Genomic DNA, 22,496 nt, shown 5'->3' on the forward strand with positions numbered 1-22,496 from the left:
CAAGGCAACCACCATGAGCAGTCAGGGGAAATATCCAGACGCTCAGGGCACCATCAAGGACAGACTGCCATCCACAGGCAGTCTGATTCTACCCACCGAGACTCAGGATCCATCAGCAGGGAAAGACAAGGGCGCCACCATGAGCATTCAGGAGACATATCCAGACACTCAGGGACCCATCAAGCACAGACTGCCATCCACAGGCACTCTGATTCTGCCCACCGAGACTCAGGATCCATCACCAGGGAAGGACAAGGGCACACCCGTGAGCATTCAGGGGACATATCCAGACACTCAGGGTCCCATCAAGGGCAGACTGCAATCCACAGGCAGTCTGACTCTGCCCACCGAGACTCAGGATCCATCACCAGGGAAAGACAAGGGCACCCCCATGAGCAGTCACGGGATAGCTCCAGACACTGGGAAACTGGACATGGACAAATCTCTTCCGGATCTGGTAACACCAGACACCAGGGATCCAGTATCGGTCATGCCAGTGACAGTGAGGGACAATCAGAAGACTCAGATGGTCAGTCAGGGTCAGTGCAGGAATGGTCCAGGTCCAGTCAAAGGAGACAACATGACAGTGCGCATGGCAGTCCTGACCACTCAGGGTCTTACTTCTACCAGATCACCTCCCAAGAAGAGTTTGACTCTGCCCACGGACAGTCTCAACCCAGTACCAGGGGGAGACAAGGATACCGCCATGAGCAGGCACGTGACAGCTCTAGACATGCAGGATCCCATGAGGGTCAGGCAGCTGATGGTGGGCACTCTGAGTCAGGATCCCGCCACCAGCAACCATCCACTTGGGCACATGGCTCTAGGCAATCACAGTCTGGGCATGGGCAATCGTCATCTGAATTCAGGCCACTGAGAAACCGAGGGTCCAGTGTCAGTCAGGACAGTGACAGCGAAGGGCACACCGAAGATTCGCAGAGTCAGTTCGGATCTGGCTCAGGAACCCAACATGGCCGTGTACAAGACACCTCTAGAGGCTCTGAGTCTCATCGAGGGCAGAGAAACAATCATGGGCAGTCTGAGTCTGGCCATGGACACTCAGACACTGGTAGTAGAAGGCGACAAGGATCTAGTCATGGACACTCTATCGATACCTCTAGACAATCAGGGTCTCTTCAGCGACAGAGTGAAAATCATAGGCAGCCTGAGTTAGGATTTGGAGAGTCTCGGCATGGTAGTGGAAGTCTTGATTCCAGCCATATGGAATCCAGAGACATAGTTGAGTTTGAAGATCAATTTATGTCATCCAATATAACAGTTAGTAATATTAACCCAGAAATATCAGGCCATTCAAGGGGTAATTCAAAGATGTTTGGATTTATTCAGTCACAAAATTATTATTATTCTGAGTGAGAAACCAATAGAAAAATAATTAGAAGTGTAGGAACCTGAGTTAAGACATAACTTTGGATCAAGATATTTCTCATTATACCTGCAAAGAGTTTTCTTACCATTTTACTTTAAATAGGTTACAGTATTTCTTTCCTCTGGTGATAGTTTTATTTCTTCTTTGGGTAGGTTTAAACCTTTGGTTAGGAAATTGTCAGTGGGCAAAATCAATGTCATTTGGAACTAAATTTAGTAAACTCAATATTTTGGGTAGTTGGAGTTCAAATAAGGACTGTCTTTTGAGAGGTTAAATTTAGGATCTTTGTAGATTTTCACATTTTTCTTTGCCAAAAATACAAAATCACTGTTCTGGAAGCCAAACCAAATATGTTAATATCAGGGCTCAGTGCCTCTTCCTCTACTATCCTTCTAATGGATTTCTATGTTAATCTGGAATTATTAAAATCAAAAAACTGAATTACATAAAGTTTCAAAATAAATAGTTGAGCATATGTCATAGTTTGTCTTTTTTATGCTTGTTTCTCATAGACCCCAGAAGACTTACTTCCCCATGGCCAAAATTACATGTTTTTCTTATATCTGGAAAACTATATGACCAAAAGGCAGTTATACACCCTGTAAAAGGAATAATGAGTCCAATGAAGTAAGAATTTAAACAACATAATCGCTGTCCCATCCAGTCACTTTCAGGATGAAGGAAGGCTTAGCTCAATCATTAATAGCAACATAAGTATTACCCAAACCCAAGTGGCTATTAGGCTAATCGAACAAAGATTAGTAAACAGAAATTACTAACCACAGGTTCCTCTTCCAAAGACACTAAGAGTTGTTTTCCAATGAAAGTCGGAAAGCAAGTATTTATGCTGAAATATCTTGACAAAGGAAAAACAATAAAGAAAATCCCCACCCTGGAAAGAAAATGCATACAGGTGATGATGTTGGCAGGTGAATGAAAAAATGAATGAAGAGTAGTAGAAACGTCTACAGGATTCTACCTTTAGAAGGAATATCACTGTAGGAGAATCATATCCAAGTTTTCCTTCTCTATAATATCAGACCAGAATGCACACTAGAGAATATCTAGGTCAGTGTTCAAATTCTGCAGATGAGTCTGTCACCAAAATAATCCATACCAAATAGCAATTAGAATCAAAATCTTCTAACTCTGATTTTTATAAAAGCACTTTAAAAAGATGTGTCTCTTTCACTTTTATTTGAACAAATCAGACTAAACTGAAATTAATTGATTTATGTAAGATGACAGAGGAGTAGGGCACCCTAAGTTTGTCTAGCCCCTTAAATGCAGCTAGATAGTTATCAAATAATTCTGAACACCTGTGAAATCAATTGGAGATCTGAGAAAAGAAAGGCTGCATTCTACAAATAGAAAAGCAACCATTTTTTGGAAGGTAGAAAACTTGAATCTGGGGTGATATATCTGAGGATATGGTGGAGGAGATGGAGTCTGCTTAAGAAGACTATCACGGAGCATATAAGAAGCAGAGCACAGAATCAGAACTTTTATGATTTTTTGCTACAGTGGGGTACATCCCTGGCTGAAAGGTGCTCAGGTAGCAAAGTGTGGCAGAATCCCAGGTAGGACATGATAGTCTCAGGATCCCCAGGATCACAGGAAGAATAAAGGTTCCTGAGCACAGCAGAGTTCCCAGGCATAAAAGTGGGAAGCAGACTGAAAACAGAGAGTCTAGATGTTGGCTTTCTGCTCTATTTTGCCATAAACTGCAAACCACTGCACAGTCATGCAACCATATTCCTGGCAGGGGTAGAACAAAAGACAGAAGTCTGGTGAGAACCCCCTGATTCATTCTTTCTTATTTTTGGATCCAGTTTCTTTCAACAAACAGGCCAAAACACAGATAATCTAGTTTTTTGTTTTGTTCTACTTTGTTTCTTGTTTGTTTTTTCCTTGTTTTGTTCTATTTTCATTTCTGGGTTGTTGTTGTTTTTTTTTGTTTTGTTTTGTTTTTGTTTTTGGTCATTGTTGTTATTGTTGTTTTTTTCTCTTTCTTTCTATTATTCTATTCTGGACAAGCTGGTGAGATGGAGAAATTAACCCCAAGTAAAGAACAGAAGGTGGTAATAACTATTACAGATTAAATTAATACAGATATAAGAAAGATGTCTGAGCTAGAATTCAATACAACTATTGTAAAGATACTAGCTTGCCTTGAAAAAGCATGGAAGACACTAGAGAATCCCTCACCATAGAAATAAAAGTACCGAGATCTAGTCAGGCTAAAATTAAAAATGCTGTTACTAAGATGTAGTCCCAAATGGAGGCTATAAAAACAAGGATAAACAAGGCAGAAGAGTGATTCCATGATATAGACAATAAAAAGATGGAAAACAAGGAAGCTGAGATGAAGAAAGAAAAATCTGGGATCACCAATGGAGATTTAGAGAACTTGCCAATTCCATGAAGCAAAATAACACCTAGATAATAGAGGTCCCAGAAAATGAGGAATGGGAAAGAGGAGAACAAGATTTATTTGAACAAATTATAGCTGAGAACTTCCCTAATCTGGAGAAGGAAACAAGCATTCAAGTCCAGGAAACACCATGAACCCCCCTCAAAATCAATAAAAACAGGTCAACATATAATAGAGTGCAGTTTGCAAATTTTAAAGATAAAGAAAAAAATCCTGAAAGCAGTTTAGGACAAGAGGTCCTTAAACTACAAGGGTAGACACAATAGTAAACCTGTCCACAGAGACATGGCAAGCCAGAAAGGACTGGTATGATATATTCAATGTGCAAAACAGGGGGGAAAATGTGCAGCCAAGAACACTTAGTCCAAGAAGACTCTCATTCAGAATAGAAAGAGAGAAAAAGAGTTACCAAGACAAACAAAAACTAAAGGAGTTTGTGAACGCTAAACCAGCCCTGCAAGAAATATTAAAAGGGAGCCTTTGAGTGGAGAGAGAGTGAAAAATGACAAAACCAGAAAGGAAGAAAGACGATCTACAGGAAAAATGACTTTAACGTAATACAATGACACAAAATTCCTATCTTTCAATAATTACTCTGACTGTAAATGGATTAAATGCTCCAATCAAAAGACAGGGTATCAGAATGGATTAAAAAAAAAAAAGACCCATCCATATGCTCTTTCTAAGAGACTCATTTTAGACCCAAAGTCTTCTCCAGATTGAAACTGAGGGAGTAGAAAACCATTTACCATGCCAATGGACATCAGAAGAAAGTTGGAGTAGCCATTCTTAAAGCAAACTTGAATGAAAGATGAAGAAGGACACTAATCCTAATAAAAGGGTCTATCCAACAAGATTTAACAACTGAAAATATTTTTACCCCCAACATGGCAAACGCAAATATATAAACCCAATTAATAACATAAAGAAACTCATTGATAATAATATATAAGTAGGGGACTTTAACACCTCTTTCACTGCAATGAACAGGTCATCCAAGCAGAAGAGCAACAAGAAACAAGGGTTTTGAATGAGACCCTGGGCCACATGGACTTCAGAGGCATACTCAAAGCATTTCATTCTACAGTAATAGAATACACATTCCTCTAGGGTGCACATGGAACATTCTCCAGAGTAGATCACACACGGAGTATCAGATCAGGTCTCAACTGGTACAAAAGACTGAGATTATACCATGCATATTTTCAGACCACAGTGTCTCCAAACTTGGTCAGAATAACAAGAGAAAATATAGAAGGAACACAAATACAAGGAGGTTAAAGAGCACCCTACTAAAGAATGAATGTTTGGGGCGCCTGGGTGGCTCAGTGGGTTAAAGCCTCTGCCTTTCGCTCAGGTCATGATCCCAGGGTCTTGGGATCAAGCCCCGCATTGGGCTCTCTGCTTGGCAGGGAGCCTGCTTCATCCTCTCTCTCTCTCTGCCTGCCTCTCTCCCTACTTGTGATCTCTATCTGTCAAATAAATAAATAAAATCTTTAAAAAAAAAAGAATGAATGGTTAATGAGGAAATAAAAGAAGAATTTTTTTAAATACTGGGAAAAAATGAAAACAAAAAAATGACAATTCAGAAACTTTGGTAAACAGCAAAGATGGTCCTAAGAGGAAAGGATATAGCAATACAGGCCTTTCTCAAGAAACTAGAAAAGTGAGGCGCATGGGTGGTTCAGTGGGTTAAGCCTCTGCCTTCAGCTTGGGTCATGATCTCAAGGTCCTGGGATCAAGCCCCACGTCGGGCTCTCTGCTTGGTGGGGATCCTGCTTCCCCCTCTCTCTCTGCCTGCCTCTCTGCCTACTTGTGATTTCTGTCTGTCAAATAAATAAATAAAATATTTTTTTAAAAAAAAGAAACTAGAGAAGTCTCGAGTACACAACATAATCTTATACCTAAAGGAGTTGGAAAAAGAATAGCAAATAAAGCCTAAATCCAACAGGAGAAGAAAAATAATTACGATTAGAGCAAAAATCAATGACATAGAAATCAAAGAATAGTAGAAGAGGTCAATGGAACTAGGAAGCAGTTCAATGATAGAATTAATAAGATCGATAAACCCCTAGCCAGACTTATGAAAAAGAAAAGAGAAAGGACCCAAATAAATAAAATCATGAATGAAGGAGGAGAATCACAACCAACATCAAAGAAATACAAACAATTACAAGAGAATATTATGAGCAATTTTATGCCAATGAAATATGCAGTTTGGAAGAAATGGATGCATTCCAAGAAATATATAAACTACCAAAACTGAGACAGGAAGAAATGGAAAACCTAAACAGACCCATAACCAGCAAAAAATAGAATTAGTAATAATAAATCTCCCAACAAACAAGAGTCCATGGCTGGATGGCTTCCCAGGAGAATTCTATCAATCATTTAAAGAAGAATTAATATTTATTTTTCTGAAACTTATCAATAAATAGAAATGGAAGGAAAACTTCCAAACTCTTTCTATGAGACCAACATTATCTTGATCCTGAAACCAGAGAAAGACAGCAACAAAAAAGAGAATTACAGTCCAAAGCCCTGATGAACATGGATGCAAAATTCTCCCCACGATACTAGCTAATAGAATTCAACAGTACATTAAATGTAGTATTCACCATGACCAGATATGATTTATTACTGGAATATAAGGGTGGTTTAACATCCACAAATCAATCAACATGATATACCATATTAATTAAAGAAAGGACAAGAACCATATAATTCTCTCAATTGACGAAGAAAAAGCATTTAACGAAATACAGCATCCTTTCTTGACAAAAACTCTCCACTGTGTATGGATAGAGGAAATATACCTCCATGTCATAAAAGCCATATCCAAAAACCCACAGTGAATATCATCCTCAATAGGAAAAAGATGAGAGCTTTCACCCTAAGTTCAGGAACATGACAGGGATGTCCATTTCCACCACTGTTTTCAACATAGTACTGGAAGTCCTAGCCTCAGCAATCACATAACAGAAAAATAAAAGGCATTGACTGAAATCAGCAAAGAAGATGTCAAACTTCCCCTATTCACAGACAACATGACACTCTATGTAAAAACTTGAAAGACTCCACCCCAAAATTGCTAGAACTCATACAGGAATTCAACAAAGTGGGATATAAAATCAAAGCACAGAGATCAGTTGCATTTCTATACACTAACAATAAGGGAGAAGAAAGAGAAATAAAGGAATCAATCCCCTTTACAACTGCACCAAAAACCATAAGATACCTAGGAATAGTGTGTAAACCTGGCGATTCACAGACCTGTACCCCTGGGGATAAAAATACATTATATGTTTGTAAAAAAAAAAAAATGGAAGGGGAGGCGAACCATAAGAGACTATGGACTCTGAAAAACAACCTGAGGGTTTTGAAGGGGCAGGGGTGGGAGGTTGGGGGAACCAGGTGGTGGGTAATAGGGAGGGCACGTATTGCATGGAGCACTGGGTGTTGTGCAAAAACAATGAATACTGTTACGCTGAAAAAAATAAATAAATTTTAAAAAAAAGATACCTAGGAATAAACCTAACCAAAGAGGTAAATGATCTGTACTCCAAAAACGATAGAACACTTAGGGGAGAAATTGGGGAATACACAAAGAAGTGGAAGAACATTCCATGCTAACAGATTGGAAGAACAAATACTATTAAATTGTCTTTGCTACCTGAAACAATCCAGACATTCAATGCAATCCCTTTCAAAGCACCATCTACATTTTCACACAGCTGGAACAAACAATCCTAAAATCTGTATGGAACCAGAAAAGACCCTGAATCCCTAGGGGAATGTTGAAAAACAAACAAACAAACAAAGCAGGAGGTATCACAATGTCTGCCTTCAAGCTATATTACAAAGCTTTAATCATCAAGACAGCATGGTTCTGGCACAAAAACAGACACATAGATCAATGAAACAGAATAGGGAACCCAGAAATGGGCCCTCAACTTGATGGTCAACTAATCTTTGGCCAAGCAGGAAAGAATATCCAGTGGAAAAGGACAGTCTCCCCAATAAATGGTGCTGGGGATATTGGACAGCCACATACAGAAGAATGAAATGGGACTGTTCTCTTATACCATATGCAAAGATAAACTCAAATGGAAGAAGGGCCTCAATATGAGATGGGAATCCATCCAAGGAGAGGAAAAACGGACAGTAATCTCTTCAACCCTGGCCACAACATGTTCTTGCTAGACAAAGGCAAAAATGAACTATTGGGACTTCATCAGGATAAAAATCTTTTGTACAACAAGGAAGTAGTCAACAAAACTGAAAGTTACCTACAGAACGGTAGAAGAATTTTGCAATGACATTATCAGATAAAGGGCTAGTATCCAAAATCTATAAAGAATTTATCAAACTCAACATCCAAAAAAAAAAAAAAACAAAGAAATCCAATCAAGAAATGGGAGAAGACAGGAACAGACATTTCTCCAAAGACATACAAATGGCCAATAGCTACATGAGAAAATGTTCAACATCAGTCAGCATCAGGGAAGTACACATGAAAACCACAATGAGATACCACCTCCCACCAGTCAGAATGGCTAAAATTAACAAATCAGGAAGTTACACATGTTGGTGCAGATGCAAAGAAAGGGAAACAGTCTTATGCTATTGGTGGGAATGCAAGCTGGTGCATTCACTCTGAAAAACAGTATAGAGGTTCCTCAAAAAAATAAAAATAGAGCTGCCCTATGACCCAGCAATTGCACTACTAGGTATTTATCTAAAGGATACAAGCATAGTGACTGAAAGGGGCACATGCACCCCAATGTTTACAGCAGCAATGTCAAAAATGGCCAAGCTATGGAAAAAGCCCAAATGTCTACATCCCAAATGGATAAAGAAGCTGTGATATATACATATATACAATGGAATATTACTCAGCCTTCAAAGAGAATGAAACATTGCCATTTGCAATGGTGTGGATGGAATTAGAGGGTATTATGCTAAGTGAAATAAGTCAGTCAGAGAAAGACAAATATATGATTTCACTCATGTGAAACAAAACAGATGCACATATGGTAAGGGAAGGAAAAAATAAGATTAAAAACAGAGAGGAAGACAAACCATAAGAGACTCTTAACTATAGGAAAGAAACTGAGGGTTGCTGGAGGGAAGCTGAGTAGGGGGATTAGTTAATTGGGTGATGGGCATTAAGCAGGGCACTTGATGTACTGAGCACTGGTTGTTATATGCAATTGATGATGAATCATTAAACTCTATGTCTGAACTAAAAGTACACAATATGTTAATTAAATTGATTTTAAATTTTATAAAAGGAAATACAATATTAATCATTGCTTAATGGCATGATTTATGGGTCTAAACAAGAGCATTTTCTGGAAGTCATACCACCAAGATGACCGCTTCTTGCTAAGCTCTGAAAATGTGAGGGACTAGAGGACATGAAAAGGAAACAAGTAAATTACTACCCCATCCTCTATTATCAAAGTGACTCAGGGGATGCCTGGGTGGCTCAGTGGGTAAAGCCTCTGCCTTTGGCTCAGGTCATGATCCCAGGGTCCTGGGACCAAGCCCTGCAGCGGGTTCTCTGCTCAGAGGAGAGCCTGCTTCCCCCTTCTCTCTCTGCCTGCCTCTCTGTCTACTTGTGATCTCTGTCTGTAAAATAAATAAATAAAATCTAAAAAAAAAAAACTGACTCGGATTATGGTAATATGATTGTGATTTATAATTTAACAAAGACTTTATCTATATATGAAAATGGTCCCTAGCCCTTTATTGGGTCATAATGCCACTAGTTTTTATTGCTCTTCTCTCCCAAAGATTTATTTCTACTCTTCTAAGACCTCTCCCAACCTTTCATCTGAGAAAGGGCTGGACAAGACTTATCAGTATGTGAGAAAGCACTCCTCATGTACCCAAAACATTGCCACATATTATCAAACAGAAAGCAGAGAATAAGGATTAAACTGATCAGAATCCAGACAATATAGTTGTTGTCTGGTTCTGGATAAACTTTACTTCATTCTTTCACTAAAAAGATCCAATTAATTATCTAATTGCCAGACTCCAAACTAGATCCTAGAGTTATAAGAATGGTTAAAAACAGACAGCTCTAAGTGTCTTTAGAGAGCTCATTGACCACAGAGGAAAGATAAAATAGTGGGACAAGTAGTATAGAAAAGAAATTATTAATGTGCAATGGGTAGAATATATAAGGTGCTAGGTAACTGTGTGTAGTGGTAAGGAAGAGCTGGTTTAGATAAAGCTACTGAATCTAGGAGAAGTGTATACTGAATTTATACAAATATACAAATGGCTAGAAAAATGCCAAATTGACTTAAGTAGGACAGTATTCTAGGAGGATTTGCCATCTTGTGCAAAATCTCAAAGATTTTAAAAAAAAAGATGAACTCAAGGAACTGACAGTGGTTCAGAAAATCTAAGATATGAGATGAATATGAGGAATATGGCATAAGATGGTTCTGGAAACATAGGAACACTTAAAAGGGATACTTGTAAACCAAACTAAGACGTGTTTTATCTCTAACTTCTTTTTTATTTGTTTGTTTAAGTGTTTATTTAAATTCTTTTTAGTTAACATATAGTGTTGAGAAGAATTTAGTGATTCACACTTACATATAATATCCAGTGCTCAAGGGAGGCAAGATGGGGGAAGAATAGTGGATCTCATTTCATCTGCTCCCACGAACTTAGCTAGATAACTATTAAATCATTTTGAACACCTATGAATTCAACCTGTGTTGTAAGAAAAGAATTGGTGGAATTCTACAAATAGAAAAGTGACCACATTTTGCAGGGTAGGAGGTGTGGAGAAGTGAATCTGAGAGGATATATCAGAATATAAATGGCAGAGGGAGTAATCTCCAGAAGCCAGCTACAGGAAAGTGATATAGCCTTGGAGCGCAAAATTGGAACCTTTAGAAATCTGTACCAGTAAGAAATATCCCTGCCTGGAAATTGCTCAGGTGGTGAAGTGGAGCAGAATCCTAGGTTGGACAGTGCGGTCTCAGGATCCTCAGGGTCACAGAAAGAATGGGGGTGTCTGAGCCAGCAGAGTTCCCAAGCATTAGAGAAGGGACACTGGTTAGGATCATTGAAGTTAGGAGGGGGTTCTCAGCTTGGTTTACCACAAACTCCAAAACCACAGTGGGGTGGTTGCTCTCCCTTGAGGCGGGCCTGCAAATGACAGAAAAAGTGGTGACCTCCAACTTCCTCCAAGAAGGGAAGGTTGGGAGCACCCAAGATCGGGTCACAGCTCTCTGTGCGGGGGCCCTGCAAAGGACAAAAATGGGGTGGCCCTCTGCCATCCCCCAGGAGGACTGGTGTGGGCAGGAGACTGCAGAACTTGTCACATACAAATGTGAAGACCACTTATCCCTGAGAGTTTAATGATGAAAGGGGACCACGCTCTTTCAGTTCTGGGGCTGAAGATCAAGACACAGCCATTTTTATTTTCATCTTCTAAAGAGGCCTGGAAAGCATTCAGGGAACAAAAAGCACATAGAGCAACCAGAAGAAGTTTACACTGACCTCAGGCCCCTGGCAAGGGACAGAGCAACTCCATCCAGGCAAAGACACCTGAGAATCAACACAGCAGCCCCCTCCACCAGAAGACCAGCTGGAAGAACAGGTAAACACCAAGTTTACAAAGCAAACAGGACTGCAAAACTCCAGCACTAGGAGAAAATAGTATTCTTCTATTAGAAAGTAGAATTTGAGGGGGTTTTTGTCATGATTCATTTATCTTTCAGTTTAAAATTTTCCTTTTCTTTTTTCTTTTTTCCTCTTTAATTAGTTTCTTATTTTATCAATTCTTTGTTTTTAAGTCTTTTTTAAAAAAAGAGTTTATTTATTTAATTGAGAAAGAGAGTGAGTGAGTGAGTGAGAGAGAAAGCACAAGCAGGGGCAGAGGGAGAAGAAGATTCCCATGCTGAGCACGGAGCCTGGTGCAGGACTTGATCCCAGGACCCTGATATCATGACCTGAGCTGAAGGCAGACACTTAACCAACTGAGCCACCCTCTAAGTATTTTTTTAACTTTTATTTTCTACATTTATATTTTATAGATATATTCTTCATTTTTTGTTTCCTTTTACTGTATTCAATTTCATATATATATATATATATATATATATATATATATATATATATATAATTTTTTTTTTTGCTTTCCTTACAATTTTGCGATTTAGCATCATCTCACAAGCAAATCAAAATGCAGCAAGGACCAAATGGATCACCCTGTTCTGACAACCTGGGAGATTATAGTCTCTCTCAATGCTCTCTCTCTCTCTCTCTTTTTTTTTTTTTTTTTCTTTTCCCTATTCATTTCTCACCTCTTCAGATTTATCTCTTGTGTATTTTGCTTGGGCTGTGGTTGATTATTTTATTTTATTTTATTTTATTTTATTTTATTTTATTTTTCAGTGTTCCAAGATTCATCATTTATGCACCACACCCAGTGCTCCACAACTCTCTTGTCCATCTTTTCTTTTCTAGGCAAAATGTCTAGAAGGAGAAATTCACAACAAAATAAAGAACCATGGGTAATACTCTCTGATACACATATAATTGATATGGATATGAGCAAAATGTCAGAGTTAGAATTCAGGATAATGGTTACAAAGTTATTAGCTGGGCTTGAAAATGGCATAAAAGACACTAGAAAGCATCATAGTGTAGAAATAAAATTGAATCAAGTCAAAATTAAAAATGCTTTAACTGAGATGCAGTATAAATTGGATGCTCTAACACCTAGTGTAAATGAGACAGAAGAGAGAGTAAGTGACATAAAAGACAAGTTGATGGAAAGGAAGGAAGCTGAAGAAAAGAGAGGAAACCAATAATGGACCATGAGGGGAGGATATGAGAAATCAGCAATACCATAAAGCAAAACAATATTAGAATTATTAGGGTCCCCAAGGAAGAAGAGAGAGACAGACAGAGGGCATATTTGAGCAAATCATAGCTGACAACTTCCCTAATCTGGGGAAGGAAACAGGCATAAAATCCAAGAGATAGATGAAAATCTATCTTAAAATCAATAAAAACAGGTCAACACTGTGACATGAAATAGTGTACCTTGCAAATTTTAGAGATAAAGAAACAATCATGAAAACAGCTGAGACAAGAGAGTCTTAACTTACAGGATTAGAAACATAAGACCAGCAGCTGATCTATCCAAACAGACTGTCAGGCCAGAAATGGCTGGCATGATATATTCAGGGTACTAAATGAGAAAAACATGCAGCCAAGAATACTTTGTCCAGCAATGTTGTCATTCAGAATGGAAGGAGAGATGAAGAGCTTCCAGGACAATCACAAACAGAATATGTGGCCACTAAACCAGCCCTACAAGAAATATTAAAGGGAATCCCACAAGTGAGGAAAGACAAAATGTAGCATAGATCAGAGAGAAACAGAGACAATCTACAGAAATGGGGACTTCACAAGTAATATAATGGCACTAAATTCATATCTTTCAAAAGTTACTCTGAAAGTAAATGGGCTAAATGCTCCAATCAAAAGACAAAATCTAGGATTTTGATGGATTCCTTTCTCACACTGAGGTCTTTCAGCCATTTTGAGTTTATCTTTTTATATTGTGTAAGAGAATGGTCCGGTTTCACTCTTCCACATGTGTCTGTCCAGTTTTCCCAACACCATTTATTGAAGAGACTATTTTTTTTTCCATTGGACGTTCTTTTCTTCTTTGTGGAAGATTCATTGACCATAGAGTTGAGGGTCCATTTCTGGGGTCTCCATCCTATTCCATTGATCTGTGTGTCTGTTTTTTGGTTTTCGTTTTGGGGGTTTTTTGCCAGTATCATGCTGTACACTTTTATTCTTTTCTGCTAGCAAGGCCAGAATACATATATCCTCAGATAAAATTCAACCCCAACCAAAAATACCCAGAGTCAGATTAATACAAAATATTCAACATGAGACTTCCCAACCAATTTGCTGCAAGTCTTGTAATTTATTTTGCAGAAATGGAACTTCTGTTCTGATCTTGATTTTCTGTTGAAATCCTTGCCTCATCATCTCCTTCGAGATTAGGTAATACCTAGTAGGACAATAATAGCTTCTTCTAGGTGACAACTGGTTCACATGTATTCAAGATATCAGTTTATACTAGAGTTGATCTATGAAATATGGAATGGACCTTGATAAATCCATGATGCTGCACCTGAGTTTATATGAACTATGCATTGTTGTTAGAATTGCAGGTCCATAGATGTCACATTATCCTGTTGAAGAATTGGAACAATAATCCTCAGATGGTTACTTGACAACAACAGAAGCATTAGAAGACTATCCAAGGCAAACTAAAAGTAATTCCTTTCTGGGATTCACTCAAATGGTTTGCAAAATAAAAATTTCTGACTGCAGAAATAAGTTACTTGACATTTGTGAGAATGCTTTGAATTCAATGGAAAACAACAGCTCTGTTAATGTTATGTCAATAAAACAATAAGATAAAATTTAACTAGTTTCATTAATAGTAATAGCCATGCTATTTTCACTTTTCATTTAATTATTATTAAATTCATTAAATGGTCATTAAATTCATTTCGACTTCAGAATTTTCATTTTAAGGGAATGATACAGTTGCTGATATTTAATAAATGGGAGGATATAAGCATGACCAAGTGAGGATATTTGTAGGTTGTGTGTGAGACAATAGGCATGTTGAAAATATTCTGAAAGAGAATTCTGATAAAATTACTTACCAAGGGGTGCCTGGGTGGCTCAGTGGGTTAAAACCTCTGCCTTTGGCTCAGGTCATGATCCCTGGGTCCTGGGATCAAGCCCCACATCTGGCTCTCTGCTCAGCAGGGAGCCTGCTTTCCCCTCTCTCTGCCTGCTTCTCTGCCTACTTGTGATCTCTTTCTCTCTGTCAAATAAATAAATAAAATCTTTTTAAAAAAAAGAATTGCTTACCAAAAAACATTTTCTTGTACAGAGACTTATGGTGTTCTTAATAACTGATAAGACCCTTGGATCCAAATAATGTGAATGATATTATGATTTTCCATCAATGTTTGGAAGATAAAAATGTTAATATGGACAGCAGATCTTCAAGATAACGAAGCAAAGGAAGTGTTATTATGACAGAAGGTATTACTGTTTGCTGGATAGCTGTGTAAAATATGATAGGTTATTCTTAAAATACTAACATAACAAGACCTCTCTGGGATGTACAATATGATTATACTTCATGTTATTTCTAGCTTTGTACCTGAGAAAGCATTCAGATAAACTTAGCAGAATATAGTAAATAAAAACCATATGTGCAGAAAAGGATGTTCATCAATCTGTTTTCAGTATCCACATTGTATATACTATATGCTTAACATATCTTTTTTCAGTGACAGTTTTATGTCAGCTAATAGTTATCTTGATAGTCCTCTTGTAACTGAAAGAAATGGTCAATAATGAAAATGCAAAGGTCATTAAGAAAAATATAATGACAAATGAAAAAAGTTAATGATTAAGTGATGAATTCTGGAACACTAAAAAGAAATTTAAAAAATAAATAAAAATTTTTAAAAATTAAGATTTAAGTGCACATCTGCCCACAAATTTTGCCCTAAAGAACCCATAAATGTGAATTTATACATCATATTTTAAAAATAAATTATTGCATGCTATTTAATTTCCCTTTAAAGAACCTCAATATTGGGGCACCTGGGTGACTCAGTGGGTTAAATCCTCTACTTTCGGCTCAGGTCATGATCCCAGGGTCCTAGGATCAAGCCCCGCATCCAGCTCTCTGCTCCACGGAGAGCCTGCTTCCTCCTCTCTCTCCCTGACTGCCTCTCTTGCCTACTTGTAATCTCTGTTTGTCAAATAAATAAATAAATAATCTTTTAAAAAAAAAAGAACCTCAATATTGCTTTTATAATATAAAGGAAATGAAACAGTATCATGCTGTCTTGATGATCACAGCTTTGTAATATAGCTTGAAGTCAGGCATTGTGATGCTCCCAGTTTTGGTTTTCTTTTTTCAACATTCCCCTGGCTATCTAGGGTCTTTTCTCACTCCATGGACTGTTTGTTCCAGCTCTGTGAAAAATGTCAATGGTATTTTGATAGGGATTGCATTGAAAGTGTAGATCGTTCTGGGCAAAATAAGCATTTTAACAGTGTTTATTCTTCTAGTCCTCAGTTCTACTAATTTGGGGGTGGAGTCTTTTGGGTTTTCCACATAAAGTATCATGTCACCTGTGAAGAGAGAGAGCTTTACTTCTTCTTTGCCAATTTGAATACCTTTTATCTCTTTTTGTTTTCTGATTGCTGATGCTAGGACTTCTAGGACTGTGTTGAACATTAGTGCTGACAGTGGGCATCCTTATCATGGTCCTGATCTTAAGGGAAAGAAATGATGAATACTCAACTTTTGCATCCACATGGGTGGGACTGGAGGAAATTATGTTTAGTGAAATAAGTCTAGCAGAGAAAGTCAATTATCATATGGTTTCACTTATTTGTGGAACATAAGGAATAGCATGGAGGATATTAGGAAAAGGAAGGGGAAAATGGAGGGAAAAACAGATGGGGAGATGAACCATGAGAGACTGTGGGCTCTCAAAAAACAAACTGAAGATTTTAGAGGGAATGGGGACTGGGGGAAGGGGGGGCCTGGTGGTGGGTATTAAGGAGGGCACATATTGCATGGAGCACTGGGTGATATACATAAACAATGAATCTTGGAACACTACATCAAAAACTAATTATGTAGTCTATGGTGACTAACATAACATAATAAAAAATAATAAGTAATAAAAAAAGAAAATTTCAAATAAAAATTAAATTACAAAATTGAAATGTAAAAAAAAAAATTTCTAAAAAGAATGCTGTGTCTTTGCAGGGTCCTTCAAGTGGCAGCTCATTTCAAATGTCACAGAACTCAGAGAATACGGCATCTGTGAAGCTATCATTCAAACAGGAAACTAAAATATGAACCCTAAAAGAAGTCAGAAATGAAGACAATGTAATAAAAGAATAACAGTTATAGGAATTATATTTTCCAACTGAATGTAAATTTTTAAAAATCTTAACACATAATGTAATTATATATAAAATATAAATAATAAAATGATGTTGTCTATCAATTTATATAACAGCATATATAACTTAATAACATAGATGTGTATATACACACACATGTTGTTATCTGAATTTGTAGACAACATTACCTCATTCTTTCATTAGAAAGAATAAGAGGGTGGAAAGAGTCAGGTGACAGGAAGTAGAAAATTGCTCACAATTAAGCCAATTCATACAGTCAAAACTTGAAACATTTAGTTTTTAAAAACATAGGTTACCACATCTCAATGTTTTTCATAATTATTTTTAACAGTAGAATATTATTCAAAAAATTAATATTCCTAGTGGTAAAGAAATACTTATCTGAAAGCCAGAAATTACTTCATCTTCACCTCATCTTCTTTTTCTTCTTGAAATTTATATAAAATTAAATTTGATAACTTTAAATAGTGTGAAATATAACATCCCATTTTTTCTTTACCTGCCTACATATGTCTACTTGTCTATTCATCAATGTATCCATTTATATAGAAGCAAAGAAATATATCAAGATTGATAACACTAGTTATTTCTATGCAATGGGATTTGAAGTAATATATTAATTTCTTCTTTACAGTTTTTCTTTACTGCTTGAAAATTTCATAATAAAGTGTGTCCTTAATAAGTAAAAATAAAGCTACCCTATGACCTGGTAATTGCACTATTGTGTATTTACCCCAAAGATACAGATGTAGTAAAAAAAGAAAGGCCATATGTACCCCAATGTTCATAGCAGCAGTACCCACAATAACCAAACTGTGGGAAGAGCTGAGATGCTCTTCAACAGACGAATGGATAAAGAAGATGTGGTCCATATATACAATGGAATATTACTCAGCCATCAGAAAGGATAAATATCCAAGTTTTGCATCAGCATGGATGGGACTGGAGATTATGCTGAGTGAAATAAGCCAAGCAGAGAAAATCAATTATCATATGGTTTCACTTACTTGTGGAACATAAAGAATAACATGGAAGACATTAGGAGAAGGAAAGGAAAGGTGAATTGGGGGAAATTGGAGAAGGAGACAAAGAGGGGAGACTGTGGACTCTGAGAAACAAACTGAGTGTTTTAGAGGGGAGGGCGCTGAGGGGATGGATGAGCCTGGTGGTGGGTATTAAAGAGGGCACATATTGCATGGAGTGTTGGCTGTTGTACTTAAACAATGAATTCTGGAATACTGCATCAAAAACTAATGATTTATTTTATGGTGACTATAGTAACACAATAAAAAAAATAAGTAAATAGGCAAGTTATTACTATTCTCCAAAAATAAACAAAAACAGCATATTTGTATATTTTTGAAAGCACAGAAAGGCTCTAGACCAGCTACAGGATATGGGGTAGAGGGGGAAGTTAAGACAGATAAAAGAAAATTTTCTAGAACTGTAGCTAAAAGTGTTAAACACTTAAGTCCCTTGAGTGCTCATTTAGAGACTCAAGCAAAGGTTATAATTCCCTTTAATTACCTTCACTGTGAGTCCATGCAAAGACTAGACAAAACTGCAGCAAAAAAATATTATGTTTTTAGAGTTGGATACAGAAATTCAGGACCAACTATGACAAGTCTAACAATGGTAACAAACAGAAAGGTGTACCCCCAGCATCAAGGTCAAAGCCAGGTATTATTCATTAGCAGTAAAAGAAAAGGAGTGAAATCATAGGATTCAGCCCCCTCTCAGTGAGCAGAGTACAGAAGAGGTGCACTCACTTCTGAAAAGAGAAGGAATGGAGAACAGTAGTGGCACTCATAGAAACACAAAAGTATCAGGTAAAGAATGGCAGAGGTCAAACCCAGGTCACTCACAGAACACAGAGTGGGTGAAACCAAGTTTAATGCAGCTTGCTAAAAGTCAAATCCTTGTTCCTTCAGGAGGTTTAGGAGAGAAGAGCATGAAACTGACTGTCTTGCTTTGGGGGTGAGGAAGGGAAGAACTTCAGTGCCCTGTTTTGGATGGGACATCAAGGGACACAAGTCAAAATTTGCTCAGTAGGGGATGCTAAGGATAGAGATTTGATCTATCTCTGATCATTCTAGAACAGTTCTAGAACAGTTCTTCTCTGATCTATCTCTATCTCTGATCATTCTAGAACAGTTCTAGAACAGTTCTTCATAGTAAAAGAAACAGAGAAAGAGATAGCTGTAAATCCAGGATTTACAGAGGGCCAAAAAAAAAAATTAAAATAAGAGAGGCATGCTCAATCACCAAGCTTTGGTCAACATAAACCTATTGGCAAATAAAATTCTTAATTTTAGCCTTTTTATGGAGCCATTTCCATATTCTCCTAGCTAGAAACAAAACTATCCAGCTCAGTTGGAACTTTTTTTTAAGTTTCAAATGTATGTTCAGCAGTTTATCAGTTGCATATAACACCCAATGCTCATCACATCACATGCCCACCTTAACGATCATCATTCCCATCTGCCATCCACCTCCCCTTCAGCAACCCTCAGTTTGTTTCCCATAGATAAGAGTCTCTCATTGCTTGTCCCCCTCTCTTCTTTTTTTTCTCTTTTTAATTTAATTTTATTTTTTCAGTGTTCCAAGATTCATTGTTTATGCACCACACCCAGTGCTCCATGAAATATGTGTCCTCCTTAATACCCACCACCAGGATCACCCATCCTCTTACCCCTCTCCCCTCCAAAACCCTCAGTTTGTATCTCAGAGTCCACATTCTCTCATGCTTCATCTTCCCCTCTGATTTCCCCCAATTTACTTTTCCTTTCCTTCTCCTAATGTCCTCCATGTTAATCCTTATGCTCCACAAGTAAATGAAAATGTATGATAATTGATTCTCTCTGCTTGACTTATTTCACTCAGCATAATCTCCTTCAGTCCTGTCCATGTTGATACAAAAGTTGAACATTCATCTTTTCTGATGGAGGCATAATATTCCATTGTATATATGGACCACATCCTTATCCATTGGTCTGTTGAAGGGTATCTTGGCTCTTTCCACAGTTTGGTAACTGTGGCCATTGCTGCTATGAACATTGGGGTACCTATGGCCCTTCTTTTTACTACATCTGTATCTTTGGGGTAAATACCCAGTAGTGCATTTGCAGGGTCATAGAGTATCTCTATTTTTAATTTCTTAAGGAATCTCCACACTGTTTTCCAAAGCAGGTGCAATCCTAATAGAGTAATAATAATAATAGAGTAATCATGTAGGAAGTTTGTCTCAAATTCTGAGTTAAAAAAGAAAGGCTTACCCAATGTTTATAGCAGCAATGTCCACAATAGCCAAAATGTGGAAAGTTCCCTGATGTCCATCAAGAGATGATTGGATAAAGATGTGAGAATACGCACACACACACACACACACACACACACACACACAATAGAATACTACTCGGCTACCAAAAAGAATGAAATCTTGTCATTTGCAACAATGTGGGTAGAACTAGAGGACATTTTGCTAAACAAGTTAATCAGAGAAAGACATCCTATGGTTTCACTCATATGCAGAATTTAAGGGACAAAACAGGATCATTTGGGAGGGGGCAGAAATAGAATGAGAGAGGGATATAAACCATAAGAGACTCTTAACTGTAGGAAACAAACTCATGGTTGCTGGAGGGGAGGGGAGGAGAATGGGGTAACTGGGTGATGGGTATTAAGGAGGACATGTGATGTAATGAATACTGGGTGTTATATGCAATTGATGAATAATTGAACTCTACATCTGAAACTAATGATACACTCTATGTTAATTAATTGTATTTAAATAAAATCAGCTTTAAAAAGAAAGGTTTCTCTTTTAATTTCTTAAGGAATCTCTACATTGTTTTCCAAAGTGGCTGCACCAACTTGCATTCCCACTAACATTGTAAGAGGATTCCTTTTTCTCCACATCCTCTCCAACACTTGTTGTTCATTGTCTTGTTAATTTTGGCCATTCTAATTGGTGTAAGGTGGTATCTCAATATGGTTTTGATTTGAATAACCCTGGTGGCTAATGCTGATGAACATTTTTTTTCATGTGTCTGCCACTTTGGAAAACAGTGTGGAGATTCCATGGGTGAGCCTTGTGGTGGGTATTAAGAGGGCACATATTGCATGAAGCACTGCGTATGCTGCATAAACAACAAATCTTGGAACACTGAATTTTTTAAATTTATTTTACTTAAAATAAAAAAAAAAGAAAGGCTTTATGTGGGGGGGGGAGACATTGGTTCTGATGATTCTGGCAGAATGAAAAAGAGGTGAAACTAACTCTGCTGTTAGTTCATAAACCAGTATTTTATTTATGTAAACTCCAGTTATTTCCCAAGAAAATTTTAGTTAGCCTTTCTAAAATGTGTTTTTATTCTTAGGGATTAGGTATTTTGCAAATACCTGGGCTTCTTGGGTGAAAATACTGGGAAAAAATGAGAGAAAAATTGTGGTAAAACTAAAATTTACCTGACTAACATTTGCCAAGCACTGGACAGAAAATTAACATACTCATTTCATTTGAGATTCAGCCAAATTTGTTTAATCTCTAACTAAAATTTATAACTCTTTCAGGTGTTATAAATTCCTCTTGTAAAAGCTAGTTACAGTTCTCCAAGGAGTTAAAGCCACAGACCTATATTACAATTCTGTAGTCTAAAGCTGCACCAGTAACACCTTGTAGCACATTCCATCACAGTGTTGTATGATACGCTGACTGCTTGCTATGTGCCAAGCATTCTGTTGGGGACTGCACGTGGATTAACTCATTTAATCCTCACAATAACCCTGAGGTAGGTACTATTATCCATATTTTACAGATAAGAAAATAAAAGCATAATAAAGTAACTGACTTTCCCAGAGACACACAGGACAAAGGGTGGGACTAGATTTTAATCCTTGGCAGTAAATCTCCAAGATGCCTATTCCCGCCATGTGCAATACTGCATCCCTACATAACTCAGGACTGGGGTCAAGAATAGAGACTATTTACGATCATTGGCTGGCCTTCAGGACTCAGAAGCTCTTGAACTCACTGAAATGTCCTATGAGACCATGAGTTCGAGTGACTAGACTGTAAAAAATATTCAGATTAAACAATCAGTGGTTCATGCTGTGACTTACTGCTTCTTTGCCTTAGCCTCATACTTTCCACATATTCTTTTGGAAACATAATAGGTCATTTGCCAATGATCAAATAAACATTTGTTGTTATGACAAAATTCGACACCCATTGTGGTTAAAAATTCTTGCCAAACTAGAAAGAGAACAGACACACATACATATGTTAATCCAAACAAATGTACAAGAATGTACACAGGTAGTATCATTATTATTAAGAAATCATAATATCTAACAGTAGAGAGAATACATAATTTGTAATAAATTCATAGATAGAACAATAAAAATGAATAACCATGGCTATGTACAAAAATAGGTCAAATTAATCCATGGTGTTAGGAGTTAGCAGGATGGTTACTCTTTTGGGGAGTCAGGAGTGCCTGGAAGGAGATATAACTGGGGGCTGGTAATGCTCTATTTCTTTTTTTTTTTTTTCATTTTATTTATTTTTTTCAGCGTAACAGTATTCATTGTTTTTGCACAACACCCAGTGCTCCATGCAAAACGTGCCCTCCCCATTAC

The 22,496-nt window shown here is 37.4% G+C and overlaps 1 pseudogene; it reads left to right on the forward strand.

Annotated features, from left to right (window-relative positions):
• Positions 1-970: 970 nt before the first annotated feature.
• LOC123949312 overlaps positions 971-22,496 on the forward strand; it is a 56,852-nt pseudogene continuing 35,326 nt past the window's right edge.

Source organism: Meles meles, chromosome 1 (assembly GCF_922984935.1).
Source record: "Meles meles chromosome 1, mMelMel3.1 paternal haplotype, whole genome shotgun sequence".
Classification (NCBI taxonomy): domain Eukaryota; kingdom Metazoa; phylum Chordata; class Mammalia; order Carnivora; family Mustelidae; genus Meles; species Meles meles.